Source organism: Propithecus coquereli, unplaced genomic scaffold (assembly GCF_000956105.1).
Source record: "Propithecus coquereli isolate 6110/MARCELLA unplaced genomic scaffold, Pcoq_1.0 Scaffold698, whole genome shotgun sequence".
Taxonomy (NCBI): domain Eukaryota; kingdom Metazoa; phylum Chordata; class Mammalia; order Primates; family Indriidae; genus Propithecus; species Propithecus coquereli.
In genome coordinates, this window is record NW_012153040.1 from 629,731 (window position 1) to 635,730 (window position 6,000).

Consider the following 6,000-nt stretch of genomic DNA (forward strand, 5'->3'; position numbering starts at 1 on the left):
TTAATGAGCAAGGACCCACTGATGCACTCTGAGCCTGGGGGGCGGGGTGCACAGGGAGGCAACAATCGACTGAGGAGAATGAGCCAGAAATGGTCTGGGGAGGGTATGAGGAAGACACAAGCTCTGGGGGTCTGCAGGGGGAGACAGTCACACCCAACTGAGGAACTGGGATGGGCTCTGCAGAGCAGACCAAGTCCAGTTAGCCTCTCAAAGGGCGGCAGGCAGCTCAGGGCCCCATCTCTTCTGGGTGTTTGTTAGGAAATAAGAAGGAAGAAGATCTGAGTAAATCTGCGCCTGATTTACATCTGCCTACGCAGAATTATGCCATCCATTTGGAGGCAATTTTCAAGTTAAAATGTTGTCAGAGGGTTGTCACAGTTTTGATCTTTCTTTTCTGTTCTTTCTCAACCCACCCACATTTTCTAGTTGGGTTGGAAAGGGGAGTGAGGGGAGATAGAGCCTGGTTTATATTCAGAGATTTCTGGAATTGTTAAAGATAGATGGGACTTTTAGAAATTAGCACATTTTTCTCTCAGGAAAATTTAGTCCCAGGGTCCAATGTCATGGCTGTTCTGTTGGTTCCTGAACTTTCAGGAGAAATGGAGGGACCTGGCCAGGCATCCTGCAGTTACCCACAGGCTGTCTCTCGGGGCTTCAGCTTGATTCTCTCTTCCTCCTAGTCCAGAGATGCCACATAATCCCACGACCACCACCCTGCTTCACCGAGCTCTGAATGGGGAGTCAAAATACCAGGTTCAACCCCTGGCCTTGCCGTTGACTTCTGATTGGGCAAGTCACTGTCTGAGCCGCTACACATACTTTTAGGGTAATAAACGTGACAGTGATTTGGAAAATATATGTAACATACATGCCCAGGATTATTATTGTCATTGCAATAATAAATCCATTCTCAGTTCGGAAACCAGAAAAGGGCAACCGAGCAATAACTCCAGGGTCTTGCTCTGTTGTGCTGGCTGGAGTACAGCGGCACCATCACAGCTCACTGTAACCTCAAACTCCTGGCCTCAAGCGATCCTCCCCCTTCGGCCTCCCAAAGCACCGAGATTACAGGTGTGAGCCACTGCACCCAGCCCAGTGTTCTTGAGTGGAAAGGAGGCTGGAAGGGAAGGAAGACAGTGGGGAAAGAGGACTGCTGAGCGGTTTCTATATTCTGCTCACTGACATTGCCCAACCACTGCCAGACGGAGAAACGCAGTATGAATTTAAGCCACGTATCTGAAAGCCTCTGGTCTCTGGGGACTGGGAGGTGGGTGTGGAACTGGCAGATGACCTAGGCAAGGGGCATTGATTATGGATCATTTCCTGTATTCAACTGCATACTGACCCATCTGTTCACGAAAGTCTACAAATTAGGGGAGTTTGGGCTTATAAAAGAGTGAACAGAGAAGGGATATAGTAAATGTCTGGGCTGGCAGAATCAGAATCCGAAATGACCTCAGAGGGCTGGACAGATAAAATTGGTAAGATCAGTGTAAAGTCCTGCACAATTTTGAAAAAAACAGTGTGCTGGGAAGAGAAGTGAGAGGAGAAAGACTGGGCCTACCATCAGTTCACGTCAAAACAGCATGGACATTTCAGTTGCTAAGTGCAGCACGGGCTAACTTCGTGGGACATGCCTGGGAAAGAAGCAACTGCAGCCTCAAGCTATGCTGACATCCAGTTACCAGGACTCCTCCAGGATGAAGGGGCTCGCCAGGTCCCCATTCAAGGTAGGAGACTTGAGAATTTGCTCATTTCTCGACACCACAGGTGATCACTGCACTAAATACCACATGTAAACAAGCCTGCCACTAGATGATAATCTCTCAGTTACATCCAGCAGAATTAACAAGTGGCCAAAAGAAGGTGATAAAGACAGGGAAGGGGCCGGCACGGTGGCTCACGCCTGTAATCCTAGCACTCTGGGAGGCCGAGGCAGGAGGATCGCTGGAGGTCAGGAGTTTGAAACTGGCCTGAGCAAGAGCGAGACCCCATCTCTACTAAAAAATAGAAAGAAATTAGCCGGAAAACTAAAAGTATGTAGAAAAAGTTACCCGTGCATGGTGGTGCATGCCTGTAGTCCCAGCTACCTAGGAGGCTGAGGCAAAAGGATTGCTTGAGCCCAGGAGTTTGAGGTTGCTGTGAGCTAGGCTGACACCACGGCACTCTAGCCTGGGCGACAGAGTGAGACTCTGTCTCAAAAAAAAAAGACAGGGAAGGTCTAGAAACCAAAAATGGCTGGAGGAGGTAAGGTTGGGGAAGACTGAGGGAGAGCTCTGGCAGCAGGTGAACAGGCCAGAAGAGGGAACCAGCTTTCTGTGTGCTATTCCAAGAGGCACAAAGAGGCTCACGGAACTTCTGGCAGAATAACTAGTTCATGTTGGAGGCCACTAGGGTACAACAATTTGAGACCCATGGCTAGGTCTTTAGTGCAATCCAAGGACACCCAGGCGCACACTGGCCTACAGGGACTTGTACCCCCTTGTGGGCCCCTGAGCCTCCTCTGTACCTGGAGGGCACAAGGCCAGTGAAGATGATTCATCTTTTGTGGCCAGAATTGTCTTTGGTTCCTGGAAGCCCAAAGCAGGAATGAGGGATAAGACAGGATCGGGAGGAGGGAATGACAAAGTATAAAAAAGAAAAGTCACCACCTGAATCAAGTTTATGGATATAGGTGGGAGGTGATTAGCTGATGCGGATTGAAAGGAATCAGAAAGGCCCAGAGTCCTATAGCAACGGAATACGTCCCAAGGCCTGACATTCCTCCTGTAGTGACAGCAGAGTCACCCCAAGTGAGGTTTGTTTGCTGTCTGGTGGGGGCAGCAGGATAATTTGTTGGGTCCGTGTGACTATGTGGCAGACTAGCCTGAGGGGCTGGCACCGAGGCTGGACAAGGTCTCGTGCAGCCCAGGGTTAAGCAAATTCTGCCCACTTTGCAAAATGCTCTCACCCAGTGAGTGCCAGAGGCTGGAGCACAGGGGGGTCCCCACCTGCCTCCTCCATCCTACCCCATCCTTCCTAATGCCACTGCTTCTTCGCTAATCCTGTTAATGGGGACCTTCTCCTTTCCATCTTCTCAAATCCAATCTACCCCATCCTGCTAATTCCTCTTTCGAAACATCTTCAGAATCTCTTCCATCTGCTCTACCCATCGGTAACCCCGGCCCCCAAACTCATGATCTCCGCTGAGGCCTCATCATCTCTACCCACCTGGATAAGCTCCACAAGACCTCTTCTGTGATTGTCTCTTTTATCACAATCTATTAACAAGCAGTTTCTTCCGCAAGCACAGCTTCGGGCATGTCCTTCCCTTGGTCTAAAACATTTACTGGACCCTAAATGTATGGCAGACCAAGTCCACATTCTTTGGTGTGGCATTCCAGGCTGCAGCTGTGGTCTCTGGCCACCCACTTTCCCCCCTGCCCTGCCCTGGCTGAACATCCTCTTAACCCTTTCCCTGCCTTTGTCTTTCAGGCAGGCCTCTTTGCCTGGGATGCTGCCCTTGTGAATGTCCCCTGCTTAAGCACTTCCCATGCTTCAGGGAATATCTGAAGAGCCACCTGTCCCATGAAGACACAGGCCCCTCTGCTGAGAGCCTCTCCTCCCCTCTGAGATCCTTTAGCTCTCATACCTGTCCCTGCACTGGAAGTTCGTTACCTGCTTCCTTTTCTGCTGCTAAGTTATGACTTAGCTCCTGAATAACATGCTGGTTCTCATCAGTGTGTGTTCTACTTCCCTCCTGCTAGACCATGAATTCTAATCTCCACCATAGATTCCCAGAGAGCAGATGGGGGCGGTATCTCCTCCATCCCAGGGCTGAGTACAGTGAGCATGTGGTGTGACAGGCTGAGCAGACGTGATAAGAAAGATCATGGCCATGAAGTCAAGAGACCTGGGTTTTAGTCTCCACTGTCATTAACTGGTCATATGACTCTGGGTATGGCCAGCAAGTTTCCTTCCCTGAAAATGATGAAGCGGCTGGATAGATACACACACCACTTCTAGCTCTGGTTCTCTGCGGCTATATGACTGGGGACTCACCCAGCCCTAGGCCTGGCTAGGGAAGGAGCAAGGAGGCTATGGACAAGCCCAGGCAGAGAGAGAGGGAGAGGGAGATGAGAAGCTAATAGCTCTGGAGGAAGGAAGGACATGCTGGGCTAATGGGATAATTGGATAATCCTCAGAGCTAGGGGCTGCCAGGCTGGGGCCAGCTGTTAGAAGCAGACACAAATAGCACAAGCAAAACAAGGGTGCTGGTGCAGGAAGCAGCTTGCTGAGAGATATGGGGGAGGGGTGGTGGTGGCCAGAGGGGTGGGGCATGACAGATTACTAGAGCACCCTTCTGTGGGGGTGTTGAGGACAGGCCCTTAGGGTCTTTTCACTCTGACCTATTAAGAATCTATTAAGAAAGACTACATTTAGGGACCCTGGGCCCATTTCTGTACCAGAGAACATTCTTCAAGACCAAGGACTTATTCTGGCCTCAAAGCTGTTCTGTCGCCAAGGACCCTTAGGGACCATAAAGCCCTCATCCCTGCCCATTGACGGTTATCTGCAAAGGGAGCCTCTCACGTAGCTGGGACTACAGGCACACATCACCATGTCTGGCTAATTTTTAATTTTTTGTAGATACGGGGTCTTGCTATGTTGCTCAGGCTGGTCTCAAACTCCTGGGCTCAAGTGATCCTCCTGCCTTGGCCTCCCAAAGTCCTGGGATTACAGGCATGAATCACCATGCCCAGCCCTAACTTTGTACAATTTTAGAAAGGCTATTTCCTTTAAGATCTGACTAGATGCTCTTTAAATTTCCTTCTAATTTGAATGACTCTAATTCTTATAAAAATAGTATATTTACACTTGTATATATTATTGAAAAAGTATGAGAAGGGAAAACTAGAGGCCAATTTTATTCATAAACATAAAGTACTCAATATTAACAAACCATATCTAGCAATGTATTAAAAAATATATAAATCATTACCTATTAGGGTTTATCCCAGGAATGCGAGGATGGTTTACCATTAGACAATCATTTAATGCCATTCATATTAATAAAGAATACTACAGGAGCATCTCATCTAAATAGATGCAGAAAATTCATTTGATAAAAATATTGTACATCCATTCATAGTAAAAACTCTTAGCAAACTAGAAACATAAAGTCATTCTCTTAACCCAATAAAGGATATTTTTCAAAATCCCACAGCAAATATCATAGTCAATGGTAAACTATTAGAAGCCTTCTCTTTCTAGTCAAAACCAAACCCTTTATTTTATTCAATATAGTATAACACTAAAAGCCCCAGAAATCACAATAAGACATGAAAAAGAAAAGATACAAGTCTAGGAAAAGAAAAGTGACATTATCTGCAGCTGAATTAACTATTTATGTAGAAAAAAAGATTTCTTTGGAGTATTATTGGAACTAATGAGAGTTCATCAAGGCTATTGGATATAAGATGAATATAAAAAATCAACAGCATTCCTATATAACAGCAAAAACTATTATAAGAAGTAATTTTAAGGTACATCATTTAGGCCAAGTGTGGTAGCTCACACCTGTAATCCTAGCACTTTGGGAGGCCAAGGCAGGAGGACTGCTTGAGCCTAGGAGTTTGAGACCAGCCTGGGCAACAGAGGGAGACTTCATTTCTATAAAAAGTAAAAAATTAGCCAGGCATCATGGCACACACCTGTAGTCCCAGCTACTCAAGAGGCTGAGCTGGGAGGATTGTTTGAGCCCAGGAGTTTGAGGTTGCAGTGAGTTATGATTATGCCACTACACTCTAGCCTGGGCAACAGAATGAGATCCTGTCTCAGAAAAAAAAAAAAGTCATTTATAACAGCAACGAAAACTAGAAGGTACCCAGGAATAAATCTAACAAATATGCACAAAAAAGAAAATTCAAATAGATGAAGAGATGTGTCATGTTCATGGATGGGAAGAATTGATAATGTAAAACTGGCAATTATCCCCAAATCCATCTGGAAATCAAGTGC